A 20,626-nucleotide genomic window follows, 5' to 3' on the forward strand; every position below is an offset into this window, starting at 1 on the left:
TTGAATAGAGGGGTGACATGATTGGTCATGAACTTTAAGAAAACCACTTTAGTAGATGAATGGAGAATGGCTTGAAGTGGTGAGAAGCTTGAGGCAGGTAGACCTACCAGAAGGCAAAGACCTATGGTCGTATCAATGGACTTCATGAGATCAAAGATATTATCAATGATATCAGGGTTTTCTAGTTCTCTGGGCATCAAAAACAATACTGATATCTTCATATTTGTGTGGCATGAATATGTTTTGCTTTGTGACTCTCTTTTTTTTTTTTTTTTAGTGAGGCAATTGGGGTTAAGTGACTTGCCCAGGGTCACACAGCTAGTAAGTGTTAAGTGCCTGAGGCTGGATTTGAACTCAGGTACTCCTGACTCCAGGGCCGGTGCTCTATCCACTGCGCCACCTAGCTGCCCCTTGTGACTCTCTTAAAGGGAATTTGCAAAGAATCTCAGAGGCATAAGAATCTAGATACAAATGTGGAAAAGACAGAATTTTTAGATATTACTTGAGAATCAGCACAAAATTACCCATTTTCGAAGGACTAAAATTTAGATTTTGGCACCTAAATCTTTCTTCATAGGGAGAGTGCTGACAACATTCTATGGTACACTTCTGAGTGGTATCATATGTGGTTCCTGCTGGCTAAATTAGGCTTGATCAGCTGTCTGTGGTATAAATACTTTAAAAAATAACTTTGAGGGACTGCCTCACACCTATCAGATTCACTAATATGACAGAAAAGGAAAATTATAAATGTTAGAGAGGGTATGGGGAAAATTGGGACACTAATGAACTATTGGGGGAATTGTGAACTGATCCAACCATTCTGGAGAGCAATTTGTAAGTATGCCCAAACAGGTATAAATCTATACCACACTCTTTGGCCCAGCAATATCACTATTAGGTTTGTATTTCAAAGAGATTTAAAAAAAAAAGAAAGGAAAAGAACATTTTATTCAAAAATATTTATATCAGTTCTTTTCAGTGGAGGTAATGCCCATCGTAATGATTGTAGTGATGTCACCTGCTGGAGAATTACTGTAGGAAGGCTCTGCCATGAGGAGAAGGTGTCTGAGGGCAAGCCATGCAGTTTTCCTTGGCGTCAGGAAGTGACGTTTGTTCATGGGTACTGTCTATAAAAGAGGCAAGGTTTGCTCTCTCGTTCTCTTTTCGTCAGGACTCTGGTGGAGAGTGGAGCTAAAAATGCACTCTCCCTTTGATAGATAGATGAATCTAGGCCTTTCTTTCTCTTCACCAAATTCTTATTCTCCTTAATAAATGCTTAAAAGTCTAAACTCTTGCTAATACTTTTAATTTATTAGTGACCACTCATTAGATATTTTAGATAGAGTAGCTAGAATTACTCCACCCAGTTGGGTATGTGTGTTAGTCCCTCCTTGAGGCAGCTCTGATGATTTTAAGGTCTTTGAGCCTTTTCTGATGAGTGTAAAATTCATTTACTGCCCTGTTCCTTTTCCATCTCTTCCCCCACTCCATAAGCTTTTTCTTGTTTCTTTCATGTAGGATTTCTCCTCTGCCCTTCCCCCTCCCCCAGTGCCTTCCCCTCACTCCTCAATTTAACCCTAAGGATGTCATCATGGAGCAGCTGGGTGACACAGTGGACGTAGCACCACCCCTGGACCCAGGGGGATCAGAGCCAAAACCCGGCCTCAGACACAAGACAGTCACCCACTGTACGACCCCAAGTATGTCCCCCAACTCCAATTTTTTTATGATTCTCTAGGGTCTTGTATTTGAAAGTCAAATTTGCCATTCAGTTCAGGTCTTTTCATCACAAATATCTGAAAGTCTTCTTTTTCATTAAAGTCCCATTTTTTCCACTGAACAATTATGAAGAGTTTTGCTAGGTAGGTGATTCTTGGTTGTAATCCCATTTCCTTTGCTCTCTGGAATATCATATTCCATGTCCTCTGGTCCTTTAATGTAGAAGCTGCTAGATCCTGTGCTATCCTGACTGGGAGAGTAGCTAGAATTTTAGCCCCTTACACCAACAATTGGGGAATGGCTGAACAAGTTGTGGTATATGATTGCAATGGAACACTACTGTTCTGTGAGAAATGATGTGTAGGCAGATTTCAGAAAAAGCTGGAAAGACTTACATGAACTGATGCTGAATGAAATGAGCAGAACTATGAGCACATTGTATACAGTAAAAGTGATAGTGTATGATAAGCAATTGTGAATGACTGTGAATGTGTCAGCAATACAATGATCCAAGGAAATTCTGAAGGACTCATAATGAAAAATACTACTTACCTCCAGAGAAAGAACTGATGGAGTCTGAATGCAGATCAAAGCATACTATTTTTCAGGTTTTTTTCATGTTTTTGTTTTTTTCTTTGACAACATAACTAATATGGAAATAAGTTTTTCATGATTACACATATGAAACCTGTATCACATTGCTTGATGTCTTAGGAAGGGCTGAGGGAAGGGAGAGAATTTGGAAATAAAAATTGAAATAAAATTGTTTTTATATGTATTTGGGAAAATACTATTCAAAACAACAACAACTAATAGAAACTGTAGGTGATCTTCAGCTAATGTCTTTTTTTTTTTTAGTGAGGCAATTGGGTTTAAGTGACTTGCCTAGGGTCACACAGCTAGTAAGTGTTAAGTATCTGAGGCCAGATTTGAACTCAGGTCCTCCTGACTCTAGGGCTGGTGCTCTATCCACTGTGCCACCTAACTACCCCTGGCTAGTGTCTTTACCTGACCATTTACCTGATATGCATGATTCTGAGTGCACACTTAGCAAGGTGTGCCTAGAATATCTAGCTCCAAGAATTGTCTGGCCATGTTAATTCAAGGCCTCACTTGCAAGATTCATCCTTCAGATGCTTAGGCCTTCTTCATTCTGTGGAATCTAACAATTATTTTCATACAAACAAGTTCTGATGATGTTAATAGTGACAGATTCTGAAAAATAGTCCATCTAGAAAATGTATTATTCATCATTCAGTTGGATTGTGAAGAAAGTTGTACTTGGGCCCATATATAGATCTATGTATTATAAAAACATTTCAGCATCCTAACGCTTGAGAAACCTACTTAATTTGAGAATTACTTGGATCTAGTTCAATAAAAAAAGCTTGGTTTATGCCAAAGGTGTAAAATCCATAAGAGAATAAAAATCAATTTTTCTAAGACCTTGTGTAGTTTTTAGGGTTGAAGCAGCAGAAATCTCTCAATTTTATACATGAAATCTGATGATGCACATAAGACAGCAATGTTACCCATGGAGTTTCTATAATTACTTACCAAAGAATGGAGAATAGATAGTTGTACCTGCATATATGACTGTAAGCTAATTTATTGCAGATAATGGAAAACAAAATCATTCAATACTGTGTTTTTACAAAATAAGTTGTCTATTCTCAAATGAGTACGTGATTTTCAGTGATTTTGTGGTTTAGGAATACAATTCAATTCTAAGGTCTGAGTATTGAGGCTGAGAAAAGCTATCTAAGTGTATGCAATCAACACATTCTTATTAAGAGCCTACCATGTGCTTAGAACAGCACTAGAGATTAAGGCATAAAAAAGAAGTATGTAATGTCCCTTGTACATAACTCATTAGAAAACACATGTATATGTAAAAAATTGAAGTATATATAAGGAGTAAAACTTATCTTCATAAAGTATATAGAAGGTTGTACTTGGAGTCAGGAACACAAGTTCAAATGCCACCTCTGGAATACTCTGGCTGTGTGACCTTGGGAAATTCACTTAATCTAGGCAACTCCTTAAAACAGGAAGTTGCAGAATGTTTGCCAGTTTGCATTGGCAGAGGGATATTGACAAAGAGTCAAAGAGACTTTGGAGGTGGCAAGAATAGCAGTAGGGTCAAGTGAAGGTTGTGGTAAGATAAGTGAGATATAAGCACATTGTAAGCCAGAAGGAAAGTAACCAGCTGAGAAGGAAAGATAAGAGGTGGCAGATAGAGAGTGGATAAGTGCTAGCATGAGTAATGTCCAAAGGAAGCAGTCCATCAGAAGATTTAGATAGAAAAATGTTAAGTGGGTAAAAGAGTTGAAGGTAGTTGAGAAGAGAGTTCTGAAGTAGTTGACTCTGGGCCAAGGGCAGCTATTGAATCTGATAAAACCAGGAGGTGACTAATTGTCTGCCTAAAGTAGGAGGAACTGAGTGAGCAGAGTTCCAGGAGGAATGGAGAGTAGGGTCAATGGGTGTAAGGGAGTGAGAGAGATAAAAGAAAAGGAGGCTTCAGACACAGAAGGGAACCACTGAATTAGAAAGTTGGGAAATGGATCAGTGCCATGTGATGCACAGAACTTTTATATAACACTGTAATGTCCTCTGTATTCTTTGTTTTTATGCTCATCGTTTTAATTTTTTAGATCAAACTGAGGATTAAAAGTGAAATAATTTGTTTAATTCTAAAGTTATAAGAAGATTCTAACTTAGTCATCCAATGAGCATTTATTAAGAGCTTACTGTGTGCCAGGAATTGTACTAAACGTTATGGATGCAAATAAAGGCAAAACAGTCCTTTCATTCAAGAAGTTTATATTCTAATGAGGGAGACAAGATGCAGATTATAAGATTATACAGAGTAAATATAAAGCATCCTGAAAGGGGAAGTGATGAACAGCTGAGAGACAAGAGGGTAGATGAAGAAGGCTCCCTGGATTACATGGGCTTTAAGCTGAATGTTGAAAAAAAGCTACAAAAGACAGGGTAAGGGAATAGAGCCTTCTAGGAATGGGTGATGGCTGCTGCAAAGACAAGGAGACAGACAATGGAATTACCTGTCTGAGGAATTGTAAATAGGCCAGGGAATGTGGAATGTAGAGTATGTAAGTGATTAAAGTGTAAGAAGAGTACCATGGACAGTGTGTATCAGAAGAACAGGAAAATGACAGAATCACAAAATCTAAGATTGGGAATGGACCTAAGAGGACATACGATCTAACTTCTACCTGAGTAGAAATTGCTACTTCAAACAGTATCGGGGGCCACTAAAACATGAATAAGGATCCCTGTGGGTTGCATATTGACTTAGAAAACCACATATTAACATCTATATTTTATTGTATTTTCATTTATTTTGTTAAATATTTTCCAATTACATTTTATTCTAGTTCTGGGCCCACCAGAGTAGTGTGGACTACATGTTTCTGTGGGTCATATATTTAAGATCTCTAATCTATAATATCCTCAATAAGAGGCCACCTAGCTTTCCTTTGAAGACTGCCTGGGTGGAGAAACCACTGTCTTCTAAGGTGAATCATTCCACTTATGGATAAATGCAATTGCAAGGAAGTTTTTAATTAAAATAAACCTGAGTCTGACCCTGCACTTTCTCAGTCTTCCTTGTTCTGTCCTTTGATACCAAACAGAAAAAATCTAAATCCCATTCCCAATTTCCCTTCAAATGTTGCAAGACAACTATCATAAGCACCTCTTTCAAGTCTTCTCTTCTCTAGACTAAACATCTTCTCTTCTTTCAACTGGTCTTTCCATGAAATGATTTCAATTCTATTACAATTCACAGAACTCTCCTTTGTAAGATCTCTAACTTATTATTGTCCCTGTTAAAATGCAGTGCCTAGAATTGGACACAAATATCCAGGTGTTGCCTGCTTATGACAGAATGAAGCAGAACAGTAATCTACCACATTCTTTCTTCATTGACAAAGCCTAAGATGGTAGATTCATAAATGTTAGCAAGACTAAATTATCAGGCTCTGGGCAATTGCGTTATCAGGTAAACATGAACACTGCCTGGGAGCAGAGTTTATATTCCAAGCTAGGTCAAATGACTTAATTTAACTTATTTGTTTTGCTGTTGAACAAAGTGTCATTGAATAGGAATTGTCATATTTCTTGTTCTTTGTGGAAACTTCTGGACTCTCTGTCTGCTGTCATCACTTACTTGAGAAAATCGAGGTGACCCTGTGTGTTCCTTCTTTATTTAATAGAATAATAAGCCTGTAGACATGATAATTCATATCACACTCAAAACAGCAGAAGAGGGCTGGGTGTTTAAATTTGAACAAGATGTGAGAACAAAGATGCATTCCTCAAAAGGAGAAGTAACCATAATATAGTGGAAGAGCTGGGCTTGCATCTAGGAAGACCTGGGTGACTGTCTCTGATACATGCTGGCTTTGCAACTGCAGGCAAGGCACAGCTTCTCAGAGTTCTAGATAATTCACTAAGACTGTAAGTTTCAGAGAAAAGTCCAAATTGAATTGGCAAATAAGGTCTCATCATCCAAGTGTTCCCTATGTCAATGAAATTGTAGATCTACTCTCTATCCCCATCTGTCTTCATCTTATGAGGGCCATGAATGAACATCATAGAATGTCCATTTTGTTTTCTTTCAAGAACAGTAATAGATCATGGGATCATAGAATTTAGAGCTTGAAGGGACCTAACCATCATCTTGTCTCTGATTTTACAGATGAAGGATCTGAGACTCTAAAGAGGCCCAAGACACAAAGTATTAAGAAGCAGAACTTGGATTCCAACCCAGGTCAAATGACTTAGTTTAGTTCATTTGTTTTGCTATTCAACAAAGTAGTCCTTGAATAGTTGTTGTCATACTTCTTGTTCCTTGTGGCTACTTCTGGACTCTCCCTCTGCTGCCATCACTTACTTGAGAAAATGGAGGTGACCCTATGTGTTACCTCTTCTCTCCAACTTCACACCTCAAATTCTTTGACATTATCCCAATTCTCTCCTTTACTATAGACTTTGATGAAGAAGTAGTCTTTATCTTCACCAAGTCCAACCCCTTTCTATGACATCTCAGAAGGTATTCATTAAGTACCTATTGTGTGCCAGGTAATGTACTAGGCATGAGAGATAAAAGTAAAAAAGAATGAGAGGATCATTTCTTATAGAAGCTTATATTCTCACAATAATTATATATAAAAATCTATGAAAAAATATGAAGTATAAACATGACTTTAACCTCTCTCATTTTCATTTTTCCTACCTACTAGTACTTCTTCTACATCCTATAAGCTTGTCCAAGTTTCACTCATCCTAAAATGTACCCCCTTATTTGACTCTATATTATTCTAAAGCTGTAATCATCCTGCTATACATCACTTTCCATTCACAAAATTCAAGAAAAAGCTGAATACACTTGGTATGTGCACTTTCTCTTTTCTCCCTTCTCAATTCTTTAACTTCTAGCTACAATCCTTAACTGAAACTATTTTCTCTAAAGTTATCAGAGACCTATTCATTGCCAAATCAAACTTTCTTTTCTAAATCGTTGTCCTTCTTAACATTTAAAACTGTTGACTACACTTGTCTCCTGAATGCTTTCACCTCTCTAGATTTTCTTGACATTTCACTGTTAGTTCTTCTATCTAATCTTGCCTTCTCAGTTTCCTTTTCTGCATCATTGCTCACTTCTCACACTTAACTTTAAGACTCAGTTCTAGGAGCTCTTGTGTTGTCACTCAGTACTCTCTCTTTATGATCTTATCACTCCCTACAGGTGTAATTATCATCTCTATGTAGATGACTCCCATGTCTCTATATCCAGACCTGGTCTCAGCTTCCCCTCCAAGTTAGCAACAAACTATTCCCCTCTCAGCAAAACACTCTGATCTGTTGATATAAGTTCTGATAGTCATCTTCCCTTGGGGCCACTGCTTTTGTTGAATAGGGCTTATAGAGGATAAGTCTATGGTCAGTCCAGCACTTTGAGCTACAGATCGTCTTCATCATTCTCATGTCCTGGCTGAATCTTCTCTTTATAATGGCATAGTTTATTAAATGTCAATGTTGCCTATGAGAGTACATCCATTAACTTTTATTTCCATTAGGTTAATGCAAGACAGTGTTAGTGAGAAAAGATCCATGAGGTACACAAGTATTCAGTAGTAAGTTACAATTGTTACTATTGTTTCTGACTCCATTCCTCCCAAGGACTCCTTGCAAATGTCTGGTAGTATATACCTATTCATACATTAAAGTTACCCAGAATTATAAGTTTGTCTTCTTTTGGCATGTTCATGATGTGTGGACTCCAGATCTTCATAAATATTTTCTTTGACTTCAACAGGGTTCATCATAGTGGGAGGATATGAACTGATGATGGTGGCATGGCACTTTCCTTCAAGTAGCAATTGCATTGTCATGAGTTTCTCATTTACTCCTTTTGGTAGGCATACAAGCTTGTTGGCTAGATTAGTTTTAATTGTAAAATCTATGCCAGCTTCATGACACTTGCCTTCACTTGTGATAATTACAGATAAATCATGGATCCAACTTCAACTTCTGTAAGCTGGCCTTCATTTGCCAGCCTTATTTCACTCAGGGTTGTTATTTGGATAATATAACTATTGAGTTCTCTCACAACAAGTCTTTAAAGTCTATTGCATAGTATGTTGTCTATAAGCATGTGCATGTCCCATGTACCAATGGTAAGTGGAATCATCTTTGCAAAAATTTTTGTACATTGTGTATGTATGTGTTTTTCAACCACAGAGTGGAATCCTCACTTGCTGCATTAAGCAGGCTGGGGTTGGGTTATCGATACAATTTTAGGGCATCTTTTCTTGCCCCTTCCTTACACCAGGATGTGAGAAGTACAGTCTTTAAAAGGCTGCTAAGATACCCAGAAGGCTGTTGAATCCCACTGCTGCTTACAGTGAGGAGATGACATTATGGCCTGCACCACCTGTGTGCAGGGTTATGACCATAGCAGCCAGCATATCTTCACTTGCTGTTTATTCACTTGCTTGTCACCACAGGAATTTGAGGTAGTAAAAATAGGCAAAAGGGCATGGAAGTTTTCTTTTGATTTGTCCCTGGAGTCAGGAGTACCTGAGTTCAAATTTCACCTTACTAGCTGTATAACCTTGGGCAAGTCACTTAACCCAATTATCTTAAATATCCAGGATGATCTCTAGTTGTCCTGATATATATCTTGCCATTGGACTGAGATGGCTCTAGAAGAGAGAATGAGGTTAGTGACTTTGCATAGCCCTCCCTCACTTAAATCCACTTCAGTGCAAGTTATAACATCAGCCTGATGTCTTGTCCTCTTCAGGAACAAAGGAAAAACACCAAATTGGATTTAAGGGAGGTTGATCTGGGCAAAGTTGTGGGTCTCACTCACTTCCATAGTCATTAGAGTCTAGTAGCAAGACAATGTCAAAATAACTGGTGATGGCTCAAGATGCAGTGGATGACCTTGCTGTCTTCAATGTCTAACTAAGCTCTAAGCGCTCCATAGCATCTGTTTCAGGCACCGTCATGGACATTTGGAACAAATTATTCTTATCTGCCCATTCTTCTGGGGGAAGTATTTACATGCTTGTGGTAGACATTGCCATAACTCACCAAAGGGTTGAGACCCCTCAGTTATGCTCAACTTAGTTTAGCTCATCTGCCAAAATGGTTTACTTGGGGATAGGTGTGAGGATGGCCACTGTACATGCTATAGTTTCTTGGAGCCACAGGTGAAAATTAGGTGAATCAGGTGAACACCAAAGGTGGAAAGCAGCCCTGAAAATTGCTTAGAAGCTCTCATACCAGAGGTACTGGTTTTCCCTGAAAATACTCTACATCTCATGTGACCTCACCCTGTGTGAGTTCACAAAGTAATTTTAATGGCAAAGGCAAAAAATAGAACCTCTTTCCCAAGCTTAGTCTAGTATTCTTCAACTATATTCTGCTTGAACTCTTCTAAAGATGTGAAGGAAAATGTTGATAATAAATCATAAATGTTGATGATAAATGTTTAATAATAAAAAAACTAATATTTATATATTTATTACTTTTTACATATTACAAATCTTTAAATTAGAGTATGTAATGATTTCCCCACAGGAAAATGGAGTAAGAAGATGGATGAGATGACAATTTCCAATTTCCTTCAAGTACTTAAATTAGTTTTGCTAATAATATTTTGGTTACCAAATTCAGGAATATGCTACTTACTATGGGAAACCCTTAGTGTTCTCTGTATTCTTCTGAAATTATATATATGTGTATATATATATGTACATATACATATATATTTATATATATATACATAAATTTATACACACACATGCACACATTCATACATATACAATATATATGTACTGGCTAGTCGGAACCTGTTGTCAATTTTCAGTGCAACTATTTGCGCCTTAAAATTGACAAGTGCTATTATTTAGACTTATGAAAAGTGATGGGGAAAATGTTACTAATACAGATTAAACTTAAAAGTGTGTCATGCATCCTTTTTTTTCCTGGAAAATCAATTGTTAAACATTTGCCATCACACCTTTGATAATTTCTGTATGTGTATACATACATACATACATACATACATACGTACATACGTATGTATCAACTAGTGTGTATATATACATACAGTGGGGAAATCTAAAGTTTCCTATCTCTAAATGCTATAAAGACTCCACACATAGTGAGTTGACATCTCAAGTCCAAAGGAATGATTATAAAAACAATAGTTTGTAGCAATTCATATAAAATAAATATACAAAGTCTGATCTCTCCATTCAATTGTTCATTTCCCTTATTGATGTTCCTTTTGGAAAAACTCCTTCCTATCTCCCTTTTTCAACCTTTGTTTGTTGACTATGAGTAATTGTCACCCTGCTATTGTGTTCTAAGTAATAGCTAATCCATTCTCATCTACCCATTGATTTAATGTGTTTACTCCCTCATTTTCATTATTAACACTAATGTTGTTGAACAAGACTGAACTGAACTTTTGTCCCACTGCCATCCATCTGGGCAGTTTCTCCTGTTCATATTTCACAGTCAACCAAAGTCTTTTGTATTTGTTTTTCTTCCTGGCTAGTTTGAGGTCCATGTGACAATACTCACATCCAACTTTGAATTAATTTTTCAAGAAAGTCTTTTCCCAGACAAACTGTATTCACATCTGTTTTCTGGTAAATACCACAAGGCAGGGATCATCAATGGGTGTTCTTGTCTTCATGCCAGCACATTGCATAAATGATTTCAGCATAGTCCTAGTGATTATTGTGTGGTTACAATATAATTGCATGGTTATTTTGTCCTGAAAATTATATAGGAACAAAGTAATTAGAAGAAAAAGAAGAAAAGAGGCAGCAGAATTTGAGTTGAGAAAAAAATAAAAAGAAATAGTCATAGAAATTAACAGAAAAGAAACAAATCAATTTCCCTTTTTTCAAATGCAGTTTCTAATAGACTAAAAACAAAGTTTTCCAGAGGAAACTTGTTTTTTCTTTAAAACAAAAAAAGGAATAATGAATCTAGGCTAACTTAACACAGAGGTAACACTTTCAATAATAACCAACACCACAGACTCTGAGACAAGATTATTAAGACCCAGTTTCTTTATTGTTATGATGAAAGGGGAACTTCCTATCTACCCCTACCCCTATAATATTCTCTAATACAAAGATCAAGGGTTCAAAACACTTCCAAATGATCTGAGTATGTGCTTGGCTATCTTCTAGTGGGTAAAGACTGTTTTCCTTTGCTAAAAGACATGCACCTCCAGCATCTCCTATTGGGTAATAGTCCCAGTGATTGAAGGATTCTGTTGAAGGTGATTGTTGACTGAGCTAAGAAGAACTGCACTTTTAGTATTTGATAAAAGGAGAAAACAAAAGTTCCATTTTATTCTCTTCCTTTTTTTGTGAATCACTTTGGGGACTCCATCAGCTAACCCCAAGACTACTAGTAATGGGGTAGGGATATTGGGGATTTGTGTAGCAGTAGAAAAAGGAGGAGCCAAGAAAAATTATAGGAGCCAGTGGAAAGCTACTAAGACTATAAGAAGAAAAAAAAAGGGGCAGCTAGGTGGCATAGTAGATAAAGTACTGACCCTGGATTCAGGAGAACCTGAGTTCAAATCCATCCTTAGACACTTGATACTTACTAGCTGTGTGCCCCTGGGCAAGTCACTTAACCCTCTTTGCCCCACAAAAAATAAAATAAAATAAAAAGAAAAAACTGTGAAAGACAAAGAAAAAATTAAAAGAGAGAAAGTTTGGGCATAGAAGCTTAGCTCCCTATAAAATAAACCAACAGAAAGATGAAAAAAGAAATTAAGATAAACGAGTAAAAAATCAAAGAAAGATGATAACACTTTGAATACGTGTTAAACTATGAAGTAAGAAGAAAGAAAAATTTTAAAGTAAAAGAGAATTCTGAAGGCTCTCTAGATATTATGGAATAATTGAAAGAAACCACAATTGGTTTAAAAGAGAAAAAATACTTTAAAAAAAGATAGCAAAATTAATATGAGGTTGGCAATTAGACATAATTATAGAAAGTTATAAAGGAAAACAAGCCACAAAGATACTACATAATGGAAATTTCTCTAAAGAAGCCTAGGCACCCACATAAATCATCAGCATTTCTATACATGACCAACAAAGGTCAGCAGCAAGAGAAAGAATGAGAAATTCCATTCAAAGTAAGGGTAGACAATATAAAATACTTGGGAGTCTACCTGCCAACACAAACTCAGGAATTCTATGAACACAATTACAAAACACTTTTCACACAAATAAAATGGGATCTATGTAATTGGAAAAATATCAATTTCTCATGGATAGGCCAAGCTAATGTAATAAAAAAATGAAAATTCTACCTAAATTAATTTACTTCTTCAGTGCAATACCAATCAGACTACCTAAAAATTATTTTATAGAGTTAGAAAAAATAATAACAAAATTCTGGAAGAACAAAAAGTCGAGAACATCAAGGGAACTAATGAAAAAAAGTGCACAGGAAGGTGGGCTAGCTGTATCAAATTTGAAGCTATACTATAAAGTGGCCATCATCAAAACCATTTGGTACTGGCTAAGAAATAGAGTGGTGGATCAATGGAATAGGTTAGGCACAGGAGTCACAGTAGTAAATGATTTTAGTAATGTACTGTTTGATAAACCAAAAGACTCCAGCTGCTGGGAAAGGAACTCAGTATTTGACAGAATCTGCTGGGAAAACTGGAAGATAGTAGGGCAGAAAGTAGACATAGACCAACATCTTATACCTTATACAAAGATAAGGTTAAAATAGGTTCAAGATTTAGACATAAAAGGTAATACCATAAATAAGTTAAGAGAGTAAGGAATAGTTTACCTCTGAGATCTATGGAGTGGAAAACATTTTATGTCTAAACAAGAGATAGAGAATGTTATAAAATACAACCTGTAAGACTTTGATTACCTTAAATTAAATGTTTTTGTACAAACAGAAGCAATGCAGCCAAAATGAGAAGGGAGGCAGAAAACTGGGAAACAATTTTTACAGCCAGTATTTCTGATAAAGGGCTCATTTCCAAAATATATAGGGAACTAAATCAAATTTATAAGAATGTAAATAATTCCCCAATTGAGAAATGATCAAAGACTATGAAGATGTACTTTTTTGATAAAGAAATCAAAGCTATCTATTGCCATATGAAAAATGCTCTAAATCATTATTGATTAGATAAATGCAAATTAAAACAACTCTGAGGTACTACTTCACACCTATAAGATTGGCTAATATGACACAAAAGGAAAATAATAAATGTTGGAGAAGCTGTGGAAAAATCAGAACACTAACGCATTGTTGGTGGAGTTGTGAACGGATCCAATCATTCTGGAGAGCAATTTGGCACTATTCCCAAAGGGCTATAAAGCTGTGCATACCCTTTGATGCAGCAATACCACTTTTGGGTCTATATCCTATATACATCATAAAAAGGGGAAAAGGACCCACAAGTACAAAAATATTTATAGCAGCTCTTTTTTTTTTTTTGTGGGGCAATGGGGGTTAAGTGACTTGTCCAGGGTCATACAGCTAGCTAGTAAGTGTCAAGTGTCTGAGGCCGGATTTGAACTCAGGTACTCCTGAATCCAGGGCCGGTGCTTTATCCACTGTGCCACCTAGCCACCCCTATAGCAGCTCTTTTTATGGCAGCAAAGAATTGGAAATTGAGGGAATGCCCATCAATTGGCGAATGGTTAAACAAGTTGTCGTATATGAATGTAATGGAACATTATTGTGCTGTAAGGAACTATGAGCTGGAGGAGTTCAGCAAAACCTGGAAGGACTTACATTAACTGATGCTGACTGAGAGGTGCAGACCAGGAGAATATTGTACATAGTAACAGCAACATTGTGTGATGAACAATTGTGACAAACTTGCCTCTTCTCAGTAGTGCAACGACACAAAACAGTTTCAAAGAACTCATGATAGACAATGTTCTCAGCATCCAGAAAAAGGAAGTGTGGGTTATAAATGCAGATTGAAGCATACTGTTTCTACTTTGGGGCTATTTTTCCCTTTTTTTTTTTTTTTGAGGTTTTTCCCTTGTACTCTGATTCTTCCTTCACAAGATGACTAATGCAGAAATATGTTTAATGTGATTATACATATGTAACCTATATCAGACTGCTTTATGTCTTGTGGGGGAAGGAGGGAAGGGAAAGGAAGGTAGGAGAAAAATTTGGAACTAAAAATCTTATGAAAACAAATGTTGAAAACTACCCTCATATGGAACTGGAAAATAATAAAATACTTTTATTTATTAAAAAATAAAGAAGCTGAGGCTCCAAAAGAAAGATTTGTAAATGGAGAAAAAGAAGGAAATTTGGCATAAAGGAATCAAAAGATAAATGGGCTGAATTAAAAATAGCTGAATTCCTTGCTTTTAAAGAACTGTCTTGGGGACAGCTAGGTGGTGCAGTGGATAAAGCACTGGTCCTGGATTCAGAAGGAGCTGAGTTTAAATCTGGCCTCAGACACTTGAGTGTCTTGACACTGTATGACCCTAGGCAAGTCACTTAACTTATTGCCCACCCCCAAAAATGTCACATGAATTTTATACAAACCCCAGTACTCTTTCTTGAAAACAAAATTGTAGGGCAGAAAGAAAATTCTGAAGAAATATATGAAACCTAATACTAAATATTTCTTTTATAAAATACAATAAAAATAGTCATTAGTACAGAAACCATAAGCAAAATAGAGAAAATATATAAACCTAATATAAGATAAAAATGCAGTATGATAGAGTGGGAAAAGTCTCTGGAATCAGAGCAATTATGTTTATCCCTTCCCTCAAAATATGTTTACTCCCACTCTTAATAACTACCCCATATTAATACTCAAATCATTTAATCACCATGAGCCAGTTTCCTCAGCAAAAAGAGAGCATTGGGCTATATGACTTGTAAGATTTATTCCTGCTATAGACCCATGATCCTAAAAAGCAAGTAGTCTATGATCTTATTATTTAATTATGATATGTGAATAATAATGTAAGTTAGAAAAGAAATCATAGAAATAATAAATATATGAAAGAGAACAGGATGGAACTATATACCAACATTTTGAGGATATAGATAAAAGAGGACTAAGGAGAATATATTTCTGAAATCTACATGAATAAAATATTTTAAAGGGCTTGAGGGGGGATGTCAAACTTCAAGCAGTTTCTACATGGCATTTGCCCCACCAAGTTCACTTAAAAATTTGGTAAAGTTCTGGATCCATTGTTCTACCTCCCTCTTGGTTGCTCTTCATCTCCTTTGTATAAAATGGATTATTTAGCACTACATTCCTTACCACCTGGCTTTGGCAAGTCCTGCCATGGACTCTAACTCACCAGATTCTTTTTTATGCTTACCATTGCAGCATTTTAGAGTTCATAAGGTAATCGGCCATCTCCAGCAAACTTAAAACTAAAACAAGTGAAATGAGACAAAACCGAGAGCCATATTCACAAGTGACAGATTGTCCTTAGGCTTTAGCATGTTTCTCTAACTACAACACAATCACATATGAAAGAAAAACAAAGATCTGCACTTTGGCAAGCTCAGTCAGTTCTCTCTCTCTCTCTTTATCATGTAGCTAGTAGTCTGGAAACAGAGACTATCTACAAATTCTCCACATTGGAGAGTGGGATGTTTTTATTATACATTTTCATGCCTTTCCTGAAGCACGATCCCCAGTTTCCTCCATGTGGGCTTGTAAAAGGAAGAGCACTTGATCTGGGAATGGAGCTCTCATTAATAAGGCTCTTTTCTACTTATATGAATTAATGCTATAGTTCAGTGAGCAGAGCCAGTAGAAAAACTAATACAATAGCATTGTAAAAGTAAACAACTTTAAAACACTTAAGGATTCTGATCAATGCAATAATCAACAATCATTCCAGAGGACTGCTGAAGACAGCCCCTAAAAGGCAGGAAAAATGATCTTGAAACTTGATTCATCTGGGGAACTGGGCTTGAGCCATTGGCATGACATCTATAGTTTTCTTGGTATGAAAAAGAAGTAAGTCCTCTCAATATGACTCTCTAAATGTCCAATGATTATTTAAGGAAATCAATCAGGAGAGTAAAAAAGACTACAAATGGTAGTCTTCCTTGGCTTTTGTTGATAGTCCTGTAAAATTTGGATTATCAACATAGGAAAAATGAAAGTAAATTACCTTTTGAATTTAGCAAGCAGAACCAGAGAGCCATCCCTTACAGGAAAGAATAAAGAAAGGAAAGAGGAAAAAAAGCAGTACTGAAAAACTAACTTGGTAACTGACCCTGAACATATATACATACTTTTTCTTTAGCTTTACCTGGTCTGAGAAGAATAAAGTGAGGTCCCCCATTATATTATTATCTATTTCTTGATATAAAATTTAATTTTTCCTTTAAGTATTTATATTCTATACCATTTAGTATATGTATGTTTAGTACTGATATTAATTCATTACCTGATACTTTTTAGCAAGGTGCTAGTTCTCATCTGTTTTCACATCCTTTACAAAGTCAAGGTCCACCAGTCTGGGCTTGGCATCTCTTCAATCCTTGATGCATAGCTTCGGTCCCCTAGTTAGATCTTATCCACAGTATCCCCAGACTTCTCTGCCTCTCTTAAGCCAATGCTTAGGCTGGAAACATGATTCATTGTAATTTTTCTTAGATTTTATGAGCAGGACTCAGTTTGGTACATTTTTTAGTTCTTTGCGAAGTTGAGTACCAGGGCTTGACTTTTGCCTTCTACTCTGTTATTTTAGCTCTATCCTCTGCCCTAAGCCTCACAGTACATGTAATGTTTTATATAGTACTCCATCCCAGCAAGGATTAGAGAGAGGTGCTTTGTCTCATTTCTTCTTTTGGGACAATCTTAGAGAAAGATCCCTTTCTAAGGAAATAAAAAGAGAAAATAACACACCTTCAGGATCATGATGTTACCACAGATTCTGCAGTTGAGAGTTCTAGCTTCAAATTCAGTATCATTAATAGTTTGATCTTGAGCTAATAATTAATGTTACTGGGCTGAATTTCTTATCTGTAGTATGGGTTTGCACAGAGATGCTTTCCTACTGTAAATCCTAAATACCTGAGGGGATGCTCACTAATTGGGAATGCCTGAACAAATTGTGGTATGTGTTTATAATGGAATATTATTGTGCTATAAGAAATGAGAAAAACCTGAAAGACATACATGAGCTGATGCAAAGTAAAATGTACTGTGTGCAAAATAACAGCAAAAGTGTAAGATGATCAGCTGTGAATGACTTGGCTATTCTGACCAGTACAATGATCCAAGACAACTCTGAAGTACTTATGATGAAAAATGCTATCCATCCCCAGAGAAAAAACTGATGGTGGCTGAAGGAAAATTGAAACATATTTTTTTACTTTGTTTTTCTTGAGGGTTTTTGTCTGTTTTCTTTCACAACCTGACTAAAATGGAAATGTTTTTCATGACTATACATATATAGCTTATATAAAATTGCTTGTCTTCTTAATCGGGTATGGAATGAGGAGAGAGGAAGGAAGAAAATTTAAAATACAAAGTTTTTAAAAAGAGTGTTAAAATTATTTTTACATATAATTGGTGAAAATAAAGTGCTAAATAAACATAAAAATAAAAACCCCTAAATGTCTCATTTTTGTGTTAATCTGCAGTGTTAGAGCTGGAATCAATAATAGAGATTATCTAGTTATACCCCTTTCCCCCAATTTATAAATGAGAAAGCTGAGGTGAGAAGAAAAGTGACTTGCTCAAGTTCTCTGAGAATATTTATGGAAAGACTCAGTCCTGAATTATCTTGGGATCTTTTGTTTGCATCTTGCTACCTTTTTCATAGAATATTCATGCAGCATGGCAAGGTCAATAGAGCAATAGGCTTGGAATCAAAGGATTCTGGCTTTGTTACTTACTTGTAGAAAGAAAGCTGGAATAGGAGTAAGAAAAGATCTGATTTGAATATTCCCTACAATATTTACTAACCATGGTAATGGGCAGATCACTAAACATTTATGAGACAATTTTCTTATCTGTGATATGGAGATTCTATAGTATAATACATTTTTATGTTCTTGTGGGACTCACATATATTTGAAATGATTTGTAAAATTTAAAATGTTTGAATAAAATATCAGCCACTATGTGACTGTGAAATTCATGTAATATCTCTTACTTCAGTTTCTTCATCTTGAAATGGATAGAGTTGTGGGGTAGATGGGAAAGGTAGACTATACAAAACTACTTTCTATCCCTAAACCTTGGAGGTTTCCTGAAGGACAGACTTGTAACACAGAATTCACATACTATCCATATACCATCACACATGTCCTCCAAAAACTACTGCTGTTTAGTTGGGAATTCCTATCTCCTTTTGTCCTCTGAAGAGAAAAAGTAACACTGAAAGGTTAATTGCCATGTAAGGAAGGTCTCCTCACTTCTTCTTTCAAGGACTCAGTTGATATTTATTTCTTAGCCTTTTTATTTTTTCTCTTTTCTAATAAAATTAAGTGATTTTAAAGTATTTTTACAAGAATACAATTTATTGATATCTTTGTTTTTACATTCCCCCAAGTTTCCTCATGTCTTTCCCCCTAACATTTCCCAGTTATCTCATATAACACTTTTTTAAAGAAAAAGAGACAGAAAAATTAGAGCAAAATCAATCAATAACTAAAAATACTGACAATCTATATTATGTTCCATACCTGTGAATCCCCTTCTGTAGAAGAATTGGACTAAAGTCTTACCATATAGTTCCTTCTCACATCCTCACCTACTCAGAGACTTATTTATATAATGCAGATGGCTCACCCTCCAACTGAACTGAGAATGAGGTCATCTGACATTAGTTCCTTTACCTCTCCTTCTCTACTCCTCTCAGTGTCCTTCACTGATTGACTCCTTCCTTTTAGTCTCAGAGAAAGAGGTGGCCCTTTCCCTAGGACTAATTCTCCTACCAGTACAATCAATCATTTTCATCTTGCATTTTATATCTTTAATGATATACCTCATGAATCATTCCTTTCTTCCTTTTTACTAACTTCTCTTCAGACATGCTTATATATCCCAATCTAAAATCAAAACAAAACAAACTTCTTTCGGCTACAACCTACCCTACCAAAAATATAACTGTATTCATCTATTTCTCCTTCATAGACCAAATTCAAGAAAGAGTAGTGAACATTCACTGCCTTGCTATTCATCACCATTAAATCCTCAAGCACTGCCATATGGCTTTAGCACTCACCATTCCACTAAAATAATCCTCTTCATGGCCCCTAATGGCCTCTTTCCAAGTAAAAGGCCTTGCTTTATTGGTCCTGTCCTCATTTCCTACAGCTTTTATAAAATTAAAAAATACTTATTTTAAAAATTCTTTTCTTTTTAAATTTTGAGTTCCAATTTTTCTGTCTCTCTCATTACCACACCCAACCATGCACTAAGAAGGCAAATAAAATCAAATCAGTTGTACATTGGAAAGTAAGTAAAAGATTTCCATATTAACCATATTACCATTTTTTTAAATTCAGAAACTGACAAATCTTGTGTGATCCTTTTTGTGGCTCCTTTATATTTGAATTGTTTCTTTCAGGATGTTTGCAATGCTTTGTCCTTGACCTCCGGAATTTGCCTATAATATTTCTTGGAGTGTTGGGAATCTCAGGAGGTGATCAATGAGTTCTTTCTATTTCTATCTAATACTTTGGAGCTAAGAAATTGGTATATTTTTTCTTGATAATTTCTTGAAATGTGATGACTAGGTTCTTTTTTTTTAGCACAGGGTTGAAGTAGTCTAATAATTCTTAAATTATCTCTCCTCAATCTACTTTCCAGGTCAGTTGTTTTTTCAAAGAAATAGTTCATATTTTCTTCTATTTTACCCTTTCTTTTGACTTTGCTTTATTGTTTCTTTATATATGATGCATTACTTTCCACTTGCTCATTCTAATTTTTAAGGAGTTATTTTTTCAGTTAAATTTTAAACCTCCTTTTCCATGTTGTTTATTATGCTTTTTAAGAAACTCTTTTCTTCAGTGAATGTTTGTGCTTTATTTTCCCTTAGTTTAATTCTATTCTTTAAGGTGTTATTTTCTTCAGTATTTTTTGTGTGAGACTATTCACTAAACTATTAATTCTTTTCATAATTGCTTTTATTACTCTCACTTCCTTTCCCAATTGTCCTCTACCATTCCTATCTCTTTAAAACAACAACAACAACAGCAACAAAAACAACAAAAACCTTCCAAGAATTCTTGTTAGGCTTGGGTATAATTAGAAATTTTCTTTGAGGCCTTGCTTGTAGTTGTTTTCACATTGTCTTCAGAGTTTATATCTTGGTCTTCACTGACAACTATA

Source organism: Dromiciops gliroides, chromosome 2 (assembly GCF_019393635.1).
Source record: "Dromiciops gliroides isolate mDroGli1 chromosome 2, mDroGli1.pri, whole genome shotgun sequence".
Classification (NCBI taxonomy): domain Eukaryota; kingdom Metazoa; phylum Chordata; class Mammalia; order Microbiotheria; family Microbiotheriidae; genus Dromiciops; species Dromiciops gliroides.